This window comes from Hetaerina americana, unplaced genomic scaffold, assembly GCF_022747635.1.
Source record: "Hetaerina americana unplaced genomic scaffold, ioHetAmer1.1.p SCAF_9, whole genome shotgun sequence".
In the NCBI taxonomy this organism is placed as follows: Eukaryota; Metazoa; Arthropoda; class Insecta; order Odonata; family Calopterygidae; genus Hetaerina; species Hetaerina americana.
Window position 1 is genome coordinate 65,202,048 of NW_027287538.1, and position 20,105 is coordinate 65,222,152.

Consider the following 20,105-nt stretch of genomic DNA (forward strand, 5'->3'; position numbering starts at 1 on the left):
AGAATACAATCAGGATGTATTTGTTTGTTTGGTAGATTTCGACAAGGCGATCGATAAAGAGAATTGGTAAAAGTAGTGAAGTTATTGCAGTAAATAGGAGTAGGAGACTTATTCGCAACCTGCACATGTCTCAGACTGTTTTAGTTTGCCACTCAGACAAGAGACTACAATCATTTCTGGGTGCATTAGAAACTCAGCGCAATTAGTGTGGAATGAGCCAAGTTAAATAATTAAAGAGGTTTAATAAACTAGAATCAATGCAACAGTTTACTTATCTCGGGTGTGATTAAGCTCAGAATGGTCACAGTAATTCGGACATAGAAATAAGAATTGCGTTAGACAACGAAGTTTTCAAAAGGAAGAGGGAATTAATGTCAGGGACGTTGACTAAGGATGTTGTGAAAAGACTATTTAAAGCTTGTATGTGAAGCGTGGATTTGCATGACGCGAGATCATAACAATAATAAAACGTCTTTATTACGGCGAGACTAAGACTAAATAGTCCCTACTTCCACCTAAACCCTCGTCATCTGCATGCATAAATAGGTCAACAATCATCAAAATAAGGAGTGTAGAAAATCTTGCAGTGATTACGGGAAAATACGAAATAAAATATATTTAAAAAAATTACAATAACAGTAAAAGTCATGGTAGATAAAGCAAGACAATTATAGGTGTATATTAGAGGGTTTTTAAGATATGAGTGAGGAGCGAAATGGATAAGCTATCATGCATCGAAGGAGAACAAACAGAGAAGGACCAAGCAAGGTGGAAAGGAAAGAGGGTAGATAGGAGCAATGAAAATTTAGCAGGAATGCGTTTTTCCATTGGCGTAGAAATATATTAAGACAGTGATAGAGAGGAAAACGTTAAGCTAGCGAGGAAGGGATACGAATAGGATAATTTTGTTTTGACGGAATGAAGAAAATTTATTGTAGCGTCTAATGACAGGTTGTGTTTTGTTAGGACATGTAAATAAATGTATTGCTGCATAGTCCTTGCCCATCCAAAACCTACCTTAAACGGCAGAATACTGATAATAAACATGCCCTATTCTCATTAGGGTGCATCAGCAAATATTTCATGAATGCTAGTGCTTCACTCAGTAACGGAAAGCTGGATTCAGTTGAGCATCAACTTTGATATGCAATCAACCTACATTGATCGAAACTATAGCGTTCTTATTCAAATCATTCATTGGAATGGGAAATAGTTACTAAACTCGGCGCAAGTAATAAATACTCTACCAATAAATAAACTGCCCATAAGAGAATCTATAATGCACAGGCCAAGGGCTATCATGAATATTGCGTGAACAAGGTCATTTAGCTGCACTAAAGCAAAACAACAAAAATTACGAGATTGCGATGAATGCTTGGATTAAGTCATGACATATTGATCTTTCAACTACACGTAAATTTCAAATGAAAATTCCGAAACCTAAATTTGGTAAACATCGTTATATTCTGAAAAGCTTCATCAACAACAGTTCAATATTGCAGCCGTGCGTTATATTTTTCCGCCATAAACCCTCGCTACCCATGCATATAATTAACTATTTGTTAACAATTTATTAGTAACCTAACGTCGCCCCCACTATACTCATACTTAACTCAAATTTCAATCTTACCATTAAAAAATATAGCATTTCTGGAATAAAAATTAAATACATATATATGCCGCTCGTTGAATAAAAATAAATATGAAATTAATTAATGCTATGAAATAGATTTGCTAAGCTCCTGGATATGTGAATTGAGTGTAAACGTCGCATTTTTGCTCCAAGTACCATTGAACAAAATGAATATATTATTAATTTTATATATAATTTTAGGGATTCTACCGAATAAAGGTAAGTTTTGGAAGATTTCTAACGACTACTTTCTTATTGGGGTCATGACAGATTCCTCTTTTTTCTTTTATTATTTCTTATTTATTTCTTCATGTATTCTGCCGGCCTCCATGCTGTCTAAAAAGCCTACATTCTTCTCTCCTCTACCCCGCTTACCCAATATTAATTAAAGTAATGTACATTTTAATACCTCACATTTTGAATGAATGTACGCGCAATTCATTTGCACATTTTCTGGAAATAAATCCAAAATTAAGTATGAAAATGACGATAAGAAAGGAGATGATAACCTCCGGTGTGAATGTGATACTACAGTAAAGACTTTTAGGGCAAAAATCACCAAAATACCAAGGAAACTAACACAAAATTTGAAAATTATTCAAACATAGCTCTACAATCTTTGGTGTATATGAGAGGAGAGCTACCAGTGGACTTTGAGAAGAATGCAATCGTGCCGATACCAACAAAGGAAAAATAAAAGAAAAATGTGGTAACGTCTGAGCAGTCAGCTTAACGACCCATATCGTACATCGACGGTTTGGACAAAAATAATACTCAGAAGAATAAAAAAGAAAGCAGAAGAGTATTTGATTGACCAATTTGGACATAGAGGAAGTAGAAGAAGAACAGAATCTATTTTTACCATTAGATCCTGCGTGGAAAAGAGGGCTCACAAAGATCAACAGACCTGTACCACATCCGTTCGTATGGAGAAAGAGGTTGAAAACATTGACTGGCATACGATGCTACGTACCCGAAAAGCAACTGCAATGAACTAGAGCGACATGAGACCGATGCAAAATTTATACAGGGGGTTAGAAAAAGATTATTAAATACTTGCTAAAAACAGAAACGGATGGTATAACTCGGTAAATAGAGATAATAAAATATGTTAGCAAATGTAAAGATAAACAAGTGAACAAATGTAAACATGGAATGAGATAAAAATTTTAACCTAGTTTATTTGAGAAAAAATGTAAAAAATATTATATTTTCATAATATACACGAAAAATACAAGTTTGAAGAAAAATAAGAAATGCTTCTATGCTATGTAATGTTAAATGAGCAGTAGTCTTCACTGCATAATGCGCAGAGAAAATATTTTACAACGAACAGTTGACATTAACAATACAATTTAATGTGTTAAGTAATTAATTTTTAAACAAATAAATGGATCACCTTTCCTTTCTGAACAAATAATTCTTAAGTAAAGATTAACCATACAATATAGTGGTGAAATTGCGTGCTCTGAAAGAACAACTTAATCATGGAATTAATTGCTGATAATCACGCATCTAGTCCTCCTGGTCTAAATTTAATCGTGATTAAAAAAGATGTAACGTTCCTTGCATTTATTCAACAAAAATTTTTCAAAAAAATTGTTTTCACGTATCAGAATTCAATATTAATTGCATAAATAAAAAACACTGATTTTAATTCATGAAAACGTCCACTAGACTGCGCAAGCCCAAACCAGACGGAGTGGAAATCTCCATTAGTCAAAAAAATCTTTTTCTCGTGAACTTTTATCATTCTTGTTACAGAAACAACATTGGAAATAAAATTGAATATTCTGCCAATATAAGGTAATTCCTTTTTGTAACCCGGCTAGTAAAAATGATCTCGATAGATTTGCATCACATCACCAGCAAAGGATGACATTGCACTTACTTACTTTCGGATTTGAGACGTACGATAGGAGCAGCAGAAGAGAAAATAAGACTCCGAGGCGATGGTGTTATGGTGCTACTTAATAATAATGAAAATGAAATAAAATGACATGGGTAAAACATGGAAAACCACCTGGAAGAACAGTTTAAATGATAAACTCACGGAGATCACTTAAAAGAATAAAAGAGAAGTTGATTGGATACTTTCTGAGGCACGATAGCTTACTAAAGAATACACGGAGCGGAAGAAATACATAGGTAGACCTGAGATGAACTATAACAAACAGACAATGGAAAATGTCAGTGCAGTTAGCTATTAAGGTACGAAGTGTTTTTCTGAGAAGAGGAGTGTTACGTAATAGTTAATTGGGGAATATTTGTACAATAAATAGGGGCTTTAGAAAGGTAGAAGAAATTTTAAAAAAATAATAAATAGCATGGTCTACCTAAATTTTCACATTTTACCTCTCGAGAGGGAGGATATAATCAGCAATTTTTGGCACGCATTCCCAGATAGTAACACATTTCTCCCCTCCAGTTAAATCGACCGCTAACTTCCATATATCTTTCCTAAATAATGGATTTCTTTATTGTATGGAACACGGAAACGATAATTTTTCGAACTCATTTACGGGAACGTGGATCCATGAAGAAATCCATTACTGCTACCCCCTCCACACGTCACTTCTCGTGTAAATAATTGCGTACCGCTGGAGGAGGCTGAATCCCACATAAAAAAAGCCAAAATCCGCACCCTCTCTAAGAAATAACGGTATGAATACCTTGTAAACCACACCCGAAGCAAGCAACCTGTGGGTGGGGTTGACATTGGATGTTAAATACGTTCTCGTACCCTCCTTCCCACAAGGCAAGCCCCGTGCCCTTCTCCCTCGCTCCCCTCGCATACAAAAGCATGACTTTCGAGCAAAGCAACCCCCATCTCCCTCTGTCCTTACCATTCTCTTTTCCATTAACCCTTCTACTTAACCCCATCTAAGACCGCCACTGCGGCATGAGGAGGGAAGAGGAGCGGGAAGAGGTTAGAACGGGTGGAAAGAAGGGGAAACGATTTCTGAAGGGCGCTGGACGTGGCACGGTGAGACGGGTAGGCGGAGTGCGACGAAGGAAGAGGAGAGGTGAAGGAAACAAGATGGGGACGAGAAGTAACGCGATGAATGCGAGGAAAAGACGAGCAAAACAAGGGGATTACGAGGTGAGACGTGGAGAGCGAGGTGTGGAGAGATGCCTGATTTTTTCAAAAACCCTCCAGCCAATCGACTTCTCGTCATCTAACCAAGCTAGCCAACCCATAATGGAAATGCCGCAAGGGGTGAGAGAGCATCACCTCTTCCGTTATATAATTGCAAGGAATTACCTTTTGGTTTCATTAAAATCTTGAAATTAGTTTTCCCGATTTGAAACGGAAATATTTTCTTAAAAATTATTAGGGTGTTCAAACATTTTTTGGTGACCAGGAATTTTTCGATGTGAGTAATTACAGTTAAAGGTGTATAATTTGATTTCTCTTTTTGTTCTGGCCATGCATTATGATCTGGGATCTAAATAAAACCGTCTTTGATGGAAATGTCAACTCGAGTGCTCATTACGTCTCTAAGAGGCTTTACAAGACGCGTCATCTTCGTGAAAGGATGAGCTGTCCTCCGCGGTTCTCGGATAATCCAGCAGAAGCTTGCTTCAACTCGAAGCAATATTTGACGAGTCAAGGCTAATCCCTTTCGTCTAATTCCTTAATCAACACTTTTTCCACCGGATAAAAAAAATACTTGCCGCGTATTCTAAATTCTTCCTAATTGTGAAATACCACTCGTCCTTGACTTTTCCGATGCATTTACCCACCGCCCGCCTAATGAAGCAAAGTTTCTTTAAGGCAGACTCGCAAATTCCTCTTTCCTCCCGCGAGGTGGCGAGGTCGAAGGAAAAATGAATGGGAGGAACAAAGGCGGAGAGGGGTGGTGGGCGAGAGGAGACGAAAAAGGGTGAGTATGGAATTGAAAGAAATGATCCAGAAAAAGAAAAGCTAGGCTACCGTAGAGGGGAAGGAAGAAAGGGGGGGGGTGTAAGTGTGGGGGATGAAGGGTGTAGGGAGGACGACAGGAAAACTCCCAGAACAGCGAGAGAGGTGGGGTGGGGGCGAAAAGATAGCGAGAGAGAGAGTGGAATTCCCCGCCAAACTCCCGACTCGATTCTCCTCTGCGCTGTTTTTGTATGTACAAGTGGCGCGAAACGAGAAAAGAGAGATAGAGAGAGAGAGAGAGAGAGGGAGGGGGTCGATCTGGCAACACCGCACGCCACAGTGGCGGACACAATCGATACGAGAGTGGTGCACGAAGGAGGGGTTGAGGGAGGGTGCGACGGAGGGGAGGGAGGGAAGGAGAGAGCTGGAGGGGGTGTGGAGTAAGCGTTCGCGTGTGAGTGTGTGGGAATGTTTGTCTGTGTGAGTGCCTCTATGTCTGTGTGGAGGAGAGCACGGGGACCGAAGGAATGGGGGAAAAGGGGAGGAGGCTAAACGCGACAAAGGAGTTCAATGCAGAGGTGACCCAAGTGAGAACGAAAGGAAGGAAGCAAGGAAATGCAAATACGGCGGAAATCGTTCCATTTTTTTTATCCTACTATCTCCTTCGTTTGGATTTTCCCCTCCTCCCCTTCCTAAATTAGTTTATTTAGTTCTCGTGCTCCGTCGCCGAAATGTTCCAAATAAAAGCGGAACAATCACGAGGTTCATTCTCCACTCATTCTGAATCGAGCGTTTGAGTGGACGTAAAAATAGCACGTCGCAAAAGTGTGTGCTCAATCTACACGTTTAGTTTGACCGATGGGTTGGTCTTCCTTCTCACTGTGTCAAACAGAGCCACCATTTTATTTTATACCTTTAGGGCTCATGCTGAGGTGTGCATAGCAAATGGAACATTATGATATTTATTCCTAAGAAACCTTATCCTTTATCATAATCGTTATGTGCTAAACTCAAATCGTTTGATGCTTGATGAAATTGTCGAATTGTAATTTTTTCATCGCCGGCTTTATTAATCTATAATCTATACTTTTAACTGGTGCATAATTAAGTTTAATAATACGGCGCATTTTTGGTAGTCTGTTTGAGCGCACGATTTGTGAATAAATGTGTTTAAGCAAGAAAAATTCTCTTGCCTTGCTTTCAAATTAAGCCAATTCCCATTTCACTATGTAATCTTCAGGCTTATGCAGTGATGTTGAAACCGGTTCTTTGAATTGATGTCTGCGAGTAAGAATACCACTTTCTTACTCAGCATCCATTATCGAAAAATTCCATCAATTTAATACTTCAGATTAATGTCCAAATAATTTTTAGTGGTTAAATTATGTTCATGTTAAATGACAGCGGGAAGTCTACATAGTCATTATTTAACTTCGAAAGATTAAAGATGTTATGGAGAGCCAATATTACCACAGTTGATGCCAAAAATGAAAGGATAACGAATGATGAAAGTGAAAGGCACGACTACGAAAACATCGTAAGGGGACAAACCACTTTTATACCAAATAAAGCACGATAAAATTTGAATTTCAGATTATTACATCAACAACGCCAATAAATAAATGGCCTTGATTAGAATGCTCTAACACTAAAAGTTTAAATTTCGATCATTTTCAATTGATTACAGCTTATTCCAACTTCTTAAATTGTTACTTCCAGTTGGACGACAACAATTTTTGTGATTACATTCATACGAATACATCTTTTTAGGTAACGCCGTCAACTGTTACTGGAAAATTCCACACACGCATTAAAATATCTACGCCCATTTTAACTGCGACTTATATTCGACGCGAGTCCCGACAGTGTAGATACGTAACACAAGGATAAATATTAGCATGCAAAATTTAGGATATTACGACGCAGTGGTATAGAATAGGAAGATCGAACTTTGCATCGAATAACTGGACAATGCTTGTGGAACGTTTCGTAAACTAGAAACGAATAAAACTATTTTTAAAATACCAAATCAGATAATTTTAAATAGTCCATTAGATACCAATAACACTCTATTGATTATGTTCATGGGATAATCCTAAGTTTCCCATTAAATTTCATCAGGGAAATATCACAAATATCATACACAAAAACACAAACAATCTCTGCAATAGTTGAATTAATTATGAGCAAAAAATAATGGAATCCTGTGCGCTGAGTTTACTTTTCATGAATTATCAAAAGACCAAAATTACTATTGGAGGCAAAAGGAAACCACGACGCAGAGGATAAGTGTCATGTATCTCAACTGCACTACCCGGTAGCCCTCACTTCACCTCATGTGTTTATTTCCTCGACTATTTGCATGCAACCACTCTTCGCAATGTCTTCCAAAAACGGAAGTATTTCTTCATCCCCGTCCAGAAAGGCATCTGCGCGAATTTTATAATGCCTACGGCTCCGGGAAAGGCATTAGGCCGTGTGGTTTCAATCTCGCCCTGATACGATTACGCCTTCCATCCCCCCTTCCCCATCTTATCTTCCCCTTCCAAACCCTCAGCAATAACTCTTTCACTCTTCCCACAATTCCGCGATCCCACTTTTCGAAGGATTTTTTTCCTTTCATTTGCCGTCGAGTCTTCCTCCCACCCGTTGGCCTCACCATTTTTTTTTTGTGGAGACGATATTCTACTTCAACAGTTAAGAGAGATATTCACTAATCTCTTTCCCAAGCAGATCACCGAAGTGATCCGGAAAAATCATCAAAATAGGTTATGTGAAAGCTACCACAGTATATTGCAAACTCTCTTGGCATTGGACAATGCTCCACCATTGAGCTAATGTGGCAAGCGTTGAATTCCGAGGGAAAACTAAGAAGACTGATTTCGGCAGCGCCTCTTTTCAAGGCAAATTCTAGCCAGTGTTGCTCTGACACCCTTTAAGGAGAGGGTTTGGAAGGGAAGGAAAATGAGAAAGCACGATGAAACAAATCACTCCCAGATGAATGTACAAATAAACACAAGAAGATGGCTGCTCACTCCATATATTTAGATCATTCAGACGCACTAGACGAGTTAACAACACATTTGATACACGGTAACGGAAAGCAGTTTGGGAAACAAAAATGGACGAACACGAAGAATAAGTAAATTTCAAAGGAGAAAATATGACATCTAAGATCCGAACCTCGGAACCCTTCACTTGAAAGGCGAATGCTCTTCAAATGAGTTTATGAAGTAAGTTGTTTCATCACACCTTTCTCCTTCCCTTTCCTTCGATCTTTATCGTCACCATCGCTATCTCAAGTATTGAAGAGAAATTAGCTCAAAAAAACTCGAAAGTCATACTTCCTTCAAGAAAACCTTGACGAATGAACTGATACCACAGTCACAAAAATAACAAATAATTTTACGCTAAACTCTTATTGTTAATGGTTTTTAACTACTATTTCTCTACAAAGTTGTGAAACCCTTAGGGTTCAAAGATATGTAAAAAGAGTGATAATTTGATATTTTGAATTGCCCGAATCTCAACTAAATTTTCCTAAGCACCGATGTCGCAAGAAATAAATCAGAATTGGTAAATTAATAATTTTTATGTGGTAGGAGTTCCACACCAAAATTAGGTAAAGGTTTTTTAAATATATTTGCAATTAAAGCTTACATTACTCTGATCCCAATGCCAACATCAGCCGTATTGGCCATTGGATGAAAACGATATTCAATTCCTAGTAATTTTATATTTCCCGTACTCCATTTTCCTTTTCCTCAAGACTGATACTTTCAACCAAGATCTTAAGATATGAGTTACATTTTTGAAAGTGAAAGGGCTCACGTTTCTCATAACTTCGCTTATTGAATAAAAATGAAATTATTTTTGTCAATTGGAATGGAGTTATACCGTGGAATATTTTTAAAATGGAAGTTAACGGTTACATAATATATAATAACGCAAAAATATTACTAATATTTCTTTTTTCCTCTCTCGCATGTATACTCAGAAAAACATCTAGAGACTACGTACATAAAATAGTAGAGCGATTAAAATCTCAAACCAGTCGGGGAGTTACCATACATAACCTATTATTTCCTCCCTTATTAGTCCCTATTCAGTGCTTATACTACCTTGATCAAAAAGTTCCCGGAATAACCACCGTGTGGCGCTCCCATCGTTCCTATTTGAGTTCTGTTTTTTTTGTTAAATTGGTACATCTGTTGTTGATATTCCCTTTAAATCTTAGTGTCATAACTTGACATTTGCAAAAGTTACGTAGCCAAGAGTACATCTATCTCTGTGTGTGTTGGCGATTTTTTACAATTGCAGAAATGGATTTAAATTTGCAACAACGAACTTGTATTAAATTTTGCGTAAAAAACGGATTTAGTGGCGCACGGACGTTGGAAATGTTGGAAAAGTGTTTCGGCAACGATTCTCTAAAAAAAACGGTCGTTTACCAGTGGCACGAGCGGTTCAGAAGTGGTCGTGAGTCAATCGAAGATGATGAACGCAGTGGCAGACCATCGACATCGAAAGTCGGTGAAAAAATTGATAAAGTAAAAGAAATGTTGGTCAATAACCGCAAATTAACCATCAGAGAAATAGCGGAGGACTTGAACATTGCCTATGGATCCGCCCAAGACATTGTGGTTAATGATTTGGGTTTCCGTCGTGTAGCAGCAAAGTTGGTGCCGAAAGACCTCAATTTCATGCAAAAAAGAGACCGTGTTGACGTCGCAAAAGACATGATTTGCGAGGCTGAATCCGATCCCACATTCATCAAAAGGATCATTACTGAAGACGAGACGTGGGTTTATGAGTACGACACGCAATCCAGACATCAGGCAAGTGAATGGCGTTCACCAAATGAGCCGAGACCAAAAAAACCACGTCGTTTTCAGTCAAAAAAGAAGGCAATGCTGACGGTTTTCATGGATTACAACGGTGTAGTGCATCATGAATTTTTGCCAGAAGGCCAGACAGTAAACAAAGAGTATTATTTGGGCGTTATGAGACGTTTGCGTGAAGCAATTCGCCGAAAGAGACCAGAAATGTGGGCAGAAAACTCGTGGATTTTGCACCATGATAACGCACCGTCGCACAGTGCTATCATTATTCGTAATTTTTTGACGAAAAATTCAACAAATACCATCCAACAGCCACCGAATTCACCTGATTTGGCTCCCTGTGACTTCTTTCTGTTCAATCGAGTTAAAAAACCATTACGGGGAACGCGTTTTAGCAGCCGAGAGGAAGTAATGGAAAAATCGCAGGAAGCACTGATGGACATACCGAAAACCGAATATAAAAAATGTTTCGAGGATTGGATCAAGCGCTGGCATAAGTGTGTTGCAGTCGATGGGGATTACTTTGAAGGGGACAATATAGATTTAGATGAATAAACTTGTATTTTTAATTTTCTGAATAAATTCCGGGAAATTTTTGATCAAGGTAGTATACCACCTGCGCCGTTCTCTTTCGGAATAGGCAAGATTGCAAAGCCTGATTTTAAGTAAATTCACGAAACTTGCTCCATTTAATTAATTCCTCCGTGCTTTTATATTCTTCCGTTCTTTTATCGCATAGGTTGTTTCTGTTCGCTCAATAACTACTGTTTTATACATATTGAAGAAACTATGCATGGAAATAGAGTTGAGGCGTCATTTCAAATACAGTGAAAGATCTTGATAACCTTTCTCCCACGTCAGTTTGCTTAATTGTGATCAAAGAAACTATAGACCTTCAGGAGACACTCATTTCGTGGCAAGGATATCTCAAGGAACGAGAAATACCCGCCTGATTTCACAGCTAAGGAATGTCCTCTCCCCTATTTTTATTTTCATAACTACGCTGATTTGTCCAAGTTCTTCCTCTTATTCCAGTAGATACCACGTTGACGGACCCAAATATTTGCAAAATTCCCAGTCGGCCAACGGTAAACAGAGGTTTTGCTCAACCACGCGATGAAGTAAAACGAAAGTCGTTTTCGGACAGAGTAGTAAAGATAGTAATGACGTCTTCATGTACGCATAAAGTACACCCATCATCATTTTCGGTTCACTCCACGAGCTTTTGGAATTCCATCATAGAATGAACTTCACTGGCACTTCAGTCTACTAATAAGATTCAGTAATCTAATAATAGCTGCAGTTATTTAGTGGTTTTACTATAGACTCAATTACTCTTTTGAACCCCGTCAAGTGATGAAACGTTTATCCACCAATTATCATAAAAAATAATCTATGACAGAGTTTTGCAAAAGCTGATAATAAACAAACTCTAATCAGAGGCCATCATAAGCAAAGGCATTATACAATTTTGGAACAATAAGAATTTAAATATTATGTGAAAATTGCACCTTCAATACAACATACTGAATGAACTGCTTAAGAAAAGATGTCAAAAATTTTAAGAACAAAATGAATTGGAATATTAAGCGATTATTTCGCCTTTAATACAAACGATTCAATAAACTAGTCAGCCATGATTGCAATCGTTTAACTAACGGTTGCGGCGATGGTCAAATAACTGAAGTCATAAACAACGGCAATCAAACTATTTCGATGTTCATTTGGTCATCAGGCTTAGTGATACGTTTAAGGGCATTTAACGGAATTGAGGATAAGATGAGTCGTTTCCTGAATAGTTTCCGAGATGGGGTAATGGGCTTCCTTTCTGTAGACATGCTCAAACCAATAAAGGGGTTACCATTGATCGTCACGGAACATAATATGATTACAATGCGAGGAGTAGTTAGCTCGAGGTACCTACAATGGGTTGATTTACGAGCAATTGGGATCCGTGAGCAGCAAGCGTCCGTCTGAGAGAGTCATCAAATCGCATAACTTATTGCTTTGACTGAGGGAAAGGTGCATTTAATATACCGATAAGCTTCAAGTTGAGACACTGGAGAATGGCGAATAAATTAAACAAAAACGAACCGCCGAGAAAAGGTTCACCAGATATTAAGGCTTACATAATTTCTTTCGCCAACTCAATCCATCTGAGCCGAAAATGTTCATTTTAGCACTTCTTACTGTTTCAATAGAATTAGCGCTGCCTCCCACAGAGACATATTTTTTTTAGTTACGACAATACCTCTTTATAACGTGAATGTAGAGTGTTCACAAATCGAGCCATTAGTTTCAATTGAATGTAACTTTTAAAGAAATGTGCCAATTTGGCTTATTACTCGTATAAAATATTCCTCACAGAGAGAATCCAGAAATGCTAGTTATCAAATGAGGAACACCTCAACGATGGACCTTATTTTGTCATTTATTTGCAAGTGTCCATAGGCGATTTTTGGCGTAACTAAATGAAATCGATACTTATACTGAGAATAAAACATCAACAAAAATTCATACTTAGACTAAAACATTAGATGATTACAATTTAATCTCTATGTATTATTGTTTAGCTATGCTGTTTCCAAAAAAGTCAAAGCCAAAACACACCAAAATGAAGATAGAAACAAATATAAAAAAGCTGATAGACAAGGATACAACCGCTATCCAACGTATATCTAGAAAAGGCGATAACAGAATCAGAAGAAGTACGCATTAAAGAAATCAAGGCGAATTTCGGAGAAATGAACATGCTCTATCTCATAGATGAATACGCAGTAGTTGTAGGAACATAAGAGGACCTACAAGCAACTAAGAATACTATGAAATGAGTATCAGCAAGAAGAAAACTAAAATCCTGGAGTGGGAAAAGGAGCAGATATCGCGATTAAAGGAGTGTAACTAGAGCAAGTGGAATTCTTCATCTACCTGGGCAGAATTATAACTTGGGATGACTCCGATATTCGCATTATGAGACTGACGTGAGAAAATAGATCATGCTAAGAAAGCGTTCAAAGAACCTAAGGTTAAAAACCAGGAAGAAAGTCGCCAAAACGTTCGTAAGGAACATAGAACTGTAAGAATCAGAGACTAGGGAAATTGTAAAAATGGACCAGTGAAAAATAGAAACCTTAAAAACTTGGCCCTGGAAAAGAATGCTGAAGATTAAACGGAAATGCAAAGTAAGTATCGAAGAAGTACACAGGAGAGAAGAGGAAACAGTCATACGGAGAATTCTAGAGCAAAGAGGTACTTAGATGGATTGGACAAACCTGGACGCACAATGGATTAGTTAGAAACATAATAGAAGGGAAAAATTGAAGGAAAGATCAAGCGAGGAAGACCACGAGACAAGAACATGGAAATAATTTATAAAGGCGAAAAACGCAAAAGCCATCTGGGGGTGAGTGAATACACAGTGAATAGAGGACTGCAATAAATCAATCTTAAAATTGAAGTATTGATTATGATGATGACACTATTTCTCCACACACATTTTCTAGTTTTTATATCAGTAATAAGACTTTTCTAGTTTATAAGAATTTTTACTAAGTTATTTAGTTAATAAGAATTCTTCTACAACTTCACATTATTAGCTTCGCATAGAGATCTGCCAGTGGAATCCTTCGGTGATCTTGAGAACACAGCACGTATTTTCTTCACTCTCGCCCCTTCCACATATCACATGTGCTCGCAACAACATTTGTCACATACATTAACACTTAGGAAACCTCCAGGTAAAATCTCACCCTAGTTTTCCGAGATACCAGTATCCACCGAGAGTTGGCGCAAGTTTTTATTTTATAAACTTTCGTGAATTTTTTTCGAATTCTTTATTCTTTTTTATGACCTCCAACTCGAGCTTCGAACAACAAAGTGCACGAGAACGAGTAAACACAGTAACATTTAATTAACACAGTAATTAGGTAGTCCATTAACGCGCTACAGCTCAAATTTTTCGGCTAATCTCAGGTGAGCTCATTTGCTTACAAAGACATAGGGTATGACGTTAGAAACCATCTCCTTCAAATTGACTCCGTTTCTACTTCCCAGTCAATAAAGCCTAAAAATGTATACACGCCTCCAATACCCACGCCGTTACGCAAGCGTGGGTACACCATATACAGCACAAAACTGGTGGAATCTTTCCCTAAATAAATATAATCCAAGTTTATGATATCACGCTCGATATAACGGTGGTTGCATATTTTTTCCCTTTCAATCCCTATGAATGAAATGAATATATATGCCACCTCACCCCTTATCTCGGCCATTTTTCGCACTAGAACGGAAATTAAGAGGAACAGAGAAAATTATCAACTGCGACCAAAATTTAACCCCATCTTTCCGTTTAGGACAACAGTTTATCCAGTTGCTCTTCAACTGAATGGCGAATGGTTGAATTTATTGTAAATCACACATAAAACTGACTTCCTTTTCATTCCTAACGAGTTATATATCACACATGTAAGGAGGATCGTTAGGGTCCCGAAGGGAGAGTCCCGGATTCAAATACTTAGCGATGAAAGACCCTATACACCCGAAGCTTATTCTAATATTTGTTTTCAACAACCAGATCTTTCGGAAAACGTACAAGGGACACATGGCAATGCCGCAAAAAGAGATCAAAATGCTACTCTATACGGGCGAGTTTTACACGTAGGGTTTCGTAAATTGTGAGCTCTCCTAGAACCCATCAAGCTAAAACTTATGATTGGTAACTGGGAGTTAGTGGTTATCCACTTCATTCCCGTTGATCCAAAATTATGTCATAACTCATAAGATCTTATCTCAGGCGATAAAGGGGTGACATAGAGGCGATTCCACCGTCCGTCCTTTACGTTGTCTACACGGAAGAATACTCGATCAGAACAATTTTACATTTGCAAAACACCAGGCACCCGATGACAAAACCTCCTCAAACTGCTCGCTACGTCAAATGCTGCAAATAATTCCTCTTTGATCATCCCACGGATGGAATTTCAGACAATGAAGTGGCAATTCAATAATCATAACGTGGAAAATAACAAAATAAACCGGGTAAAATATAATTCCGCGTAATTCCCATTGCGAAACTAATCGATGACTTAAAAAGTTATCGAAGCGAAAAATACGCAGGATACCCTGTAGTTTTGTTTTCAAAATTGAGAGCAATGCAATTTTAATAAATTAGGATCCATTAAATAGTTATCAAAATCATTTATGTATTCTGTTCAAAAGTAGCGGATTTACATCATTTCCTGTGGTCTTCAAAAATTTAATTTAACCATGGAAATTTAACTTGGCGCTTTGTTCGACTTTTGCCTTTTTCAAATAAAAAATCCAAATATGGCAGCTAAATCGTAATGCTTAAAAGAACATTTATATATACATTATAGTACCCATAATATTTTCTCATATTTTTATCACCAACCAGCATAATTTACACTTCAATCACATTATATTTATAAAATATTAAATGTTCGTAAAACCTTAGGAATGACTTTCAATCTTATTGGGTATTTTTAAGCAATTATTTTCACAATAATTTCTTATAAACACGGTATATTTTAAATGTTACACGAATGTGACACAAATAGTGCATTTACAAAACATACTTTTTGCAGTTGAAAAATCATTACCTATATTAATAGGCATTTTACCTAAAATAAAATTGCAATTTTTACCTAAACCTCTACAGAAAATAAAGAAAGAGGTGAAATTTTAGAGAATGCCAGCCTTATGTGGATCTTTCGAAATGAGATTTGCTTGCTACTACCGTTAAGTTAGCACAGTTAACCAGCAACGGTGAGGGTCGATGCCCGTCGATAGGATCAACGATTCTCTCTATAACCCATATCTTCCACTCGTCCGTCTAAAGACGCTTCATAGAGCCCATACGAATCATGACAGCTGGATATACAATAAATTATTCACTATAAATCTTTTTGTATCACTCTGGACATATGTATCCTAGAATATGAAAACAGAGAAACATCCTCTAATGTCGGAGGTAATTCTATCAAACTTATTTCTCTCCCTATTTCATTTCTCTAATATGCCTTATTGTCAGTTTGCACATCTCTCTCCATTTAAGAGATAGGACTGTGGGTCACGGCGGAGCACAGAAGGGAACCGCACTGATGAGCGACATATGGGGTTTCCCACTTAAGATGCGTGTTCCTCAGTTTAGTGGGAGGAAGGAAAGGCCCGATGGAGGTTTTAAAGGGTTGGGAAGGGGGATCAGTGGGGTAGGGGTTTAGAAAGAAGGGTAGACGAGACGCAGGGAGCTGAAAAAGATGTGGGCTCACAGATGAGTCAGAGGGCGGATGAAAATGGCGAGATTGAGGATTAGGGAGGAAAAAGTAATTGTTTTCCTTGGTTATCAAGGGCAACAAAAAAACTTTTAAGACAAATTATTTTACAATTATAAAAAACTTTCGCAATAATTATTCAAAGGATAATAATAATCGTTTTCTTGCATTCGTTTGCAAAGCTATATTTTAGGCTAAAGACCAGGAGGGAGAGAAATTGTTTTTTCTGATTCCAGTTATTACGTTACGTGGGTCGTTCAATAAGTCCATAGCGAAAAATAGAAAAAGTATTTTGGGTAGATTTATTTTTATTTCTCTAATCTAAATGGAGATTTCGTTTATTATTAAAACGAAATCTCCATTTAGATGCATACACTTTTCCCACTGCTTATCAGACTCTTTTAAGTAGTCTAAAAAGTAGGATTTCGGAAGGTCTTCGTTTAACGTGAATCGTTTTCCGCCGAGTCATCTTTTCAAGGTTGGATATAGAGAAATGCCAGTGGGGGCCAACTCAGGTGAATAGGGTAGATGTTGTACACGTAATAGCTCGAACATCTATTCAATAACTTTCGCCATCGAAACTACAGAGGAGTGCACCAGTGCATATACCTTGACGCATTGAGACTTTTTTATTTACTGAGGACTTTTTTTATTTCTTCGCTCAACTGGTGCAATGACGCCGCTTAATACTCTCAATTTATCGCAATAATCGCAATTTATCCCAAAAAACCGCGGCCATCACCTAGTCGGGCAATTTCGTCTTCGGAAACGGGTTGCCTTCAGAAACAAACTGTAATCGGCTATTCCAACTAAGCTTTTATCTCTTTCGGTGTTAAGCATTTTAAATAGAAGTGTTTAACCACCGCACGAAACTCATTTATTTCGAGTGTTTCTAAACAAACAACAGTTTATTTAGAAAATATTTTAAAGCAACCATGAAATATTTCAAATAACAATGAAAGTAAATATTTGTGACGGGTACAGCCGATACTTAAACAGCAGTCTTGTAAGAGATGTGCCTTAATAAAAGCAAACATTTTCAGATACTATGAGCGCAATGTCTTTGATTTTTAAGGACTTATTTAATGACCCACTTATTTCGAGTTCAAGAAAATCACTTTTTTGGTACAACAAACCCTATGCGATCGCTTCGAACACGCCGCCACAGCATGCGTGCCATAGTCAATAATATGATTTCGCCCCTGAGACATCTCATGACAAGCGGCCCTTGTCAGGCTCCCAAGGTGCGTGGATCACCTCAAATGTACGGAGAGCAAATGAATTACACTTTTTACCTATGTAAGGTACACTTGAATTTACATTTTTACCATAAAAATCATCAATTCCCTAAGGAAAGAAAGATAACATTTTCAATCAAATGCCCACACTTCTGCTCGTGAAAAAATACAAATTTATCCCTTTATCCCACAGGTGTTGCTGCCCAATTCAAGGCTTTTTCCCCAGGTATTTCAAGGATTCTCCATTCCCAGTTTCTTTCTACGGTTCTCAAGAATTCGATTATTGCTGATCGTCCTTAGTGGCATAAATATGGGCACTGGCGGTTGCGCAAGAGGAAAAGAAAGATGGGGAGGGAGAATGAGATCACGAGGGGGGAATGGATATAAATGAAACCCATTCCGTGAGGTCTTGAGAGCCGGTACGAGGGGGAGGAAGGAAGTCGGCGAGGAAATGGATGGAATCTGAGGGAGACCAGCGATGCACGAGAGGGGAAATCAAGAGCGTCCGTCGCGGGGTGAGAGGGGGAGGGCTTCCGCGCGACCCGAGTACGTGCCCGAGTCGATACAATATGGGATGTGAACCGAGCCTTGGATTCAGAAGCTGGCGGTAAGGAAGACGACTGCCTTAGTGTTTGCAGGCGTCTTGTCTCAAGACGAGAGCAATTTGAATCAATTACGTCTCGCCTACCTCCAGTAGAATAAAATAAAAACTATGATAAATGAGCTGTGCATATCCTGAGAGAAATAATACGAGCATAATGTGATTGTAACATAAGTAAAATATAGCATTACTTTTGACAATTGTCTGAACAAACTCCTAAAAATGGCAAAAGACATGCCCTATTATGATGCCCATAGGGAGGGTCCGCCCAACGGAGAAAGTGTTAATTATACTGCAAGATGCTCAACGACGATTCGCCAGATTTGTCAAAAAATATTTCGAGAAGAAAGTATTAGCTACAAGTTTATTAGGGTGACTAGAAGGAAAGCACGGCAGAGCGGGTCCCAGATTACGTCGAGTCTTGATGAAGACCAGGTTAACCAATCCCGTCTCCTTACAATGATGTGCTTGGAAACCATTATTAATCATTAATTTCTGATTATGAACAAGCACAGCCATTCATATACACTTACTCTTAGTGCTGTGTTGTTGGTAATAGACCTAATAATTTAAACCCTGATTAAATGTTTGTTCAGGTCAGTAGAATTTACGCAATCGTTACAATCATTAAATATTAACATTTGCATCATACATCACGGCCATCGAATCAAGGCTTTAAACTATTGCAAAGGTACTGCTCATTCGAGTCTATTTCATGTCTTATGGAAATTATTACGACCCTAGTAAATGGACTAAAAGACGCAAATAAAATTATAAAAGTATATTTCTATACAGTATCTTTTAGTAACAATATTTTTATAAGCACAACCACTACTCGTTTTTCCAACAAACAAAAGAATATTTAAAGTTTCACTACTCTATACACATGATTAGCTTGAAGGAATGACTGATATCTACGTTCTCCGCTGTCGTTAAACATATAATACAAATTATATTACATCATTAAAATCTAAATTGAATGTGTTTTAACGCTAGAGTTGTGAATAGCACTCTAAGATCGAATATTGGTACATTATCTCGTTCAGATTGTTTTAGTTTATTATAGTTCACAGTGAACAACACCAAACCCGTCGATGAACCTAGTAATAAATTCATAAATTGCGGTATTAACCGCCCATAAAGCCACTCGGCTTTCATTTAATTAAACCGCCGTCTGTATTTGACGAACAATCTGTCCCGCCACTCAACAAGGGCTCCGCTGGATTAATTCCTCTAAGAAGAAATTAAACAAACAAGAGGATCATTATGATCGGGGAGTTTTTAAGCGGGCTTCCACACTCCGGGGTATGGACGAAGGCAAAAAAAGGAAAGTTATAAAGCTCCACAATCCCCTGTAATTGAGGCTTGAAGGCATGAATAACTGCCCTGGTCCACCAAAGAACCAGCATTCCGGTTGCCTCTTCCTCCCCGCTGGCTCGTCCGGCCTTCCTAGGCTTTTGACCCTGCGACCTATCCCCACAGCCAGGCAGAGATGGTAATCGCATCGGAACTGAAGTTTCATTTCCACTCGAGAATGAATTGAAACTAAGAGGTCCTTTGAGTTCATCCCATTACAGTAGGGAATACAATGCTGTAATTTCGGCGTTAGTCGTAACGTAATCATTGGAGACGAA

General features: G+C 38.1%; 1 protein-coding gene across 8 annotated transcripts in view; it reads right to left on the bottom strand.

Annotated features, from left to right (window-relative positions):
• Positions 1–20,105, bottom strand: part of Snap25 (Synaptosomal-associated protein 25kDa) — a 513,578-nt gene that overhangs the window by 379,223 nt on the left and 114,250 nt on the right. The window contains exon 1 of one of the 8 annotated variants that reach the window (XM_071597948.1): positions 1,744–1,747. The exons of the other annotated variants lie outside the window; for them this stretch is intronic. The gene's annotated coding sequence lies outside the window, so the exon portion shown is untranslated. Of the gene's footprint in view, positions 1–1,743; positions 1,748–20,105 lie in introns of those variants that run through there. 8 annotated transcript variants of the gene reach the window in all.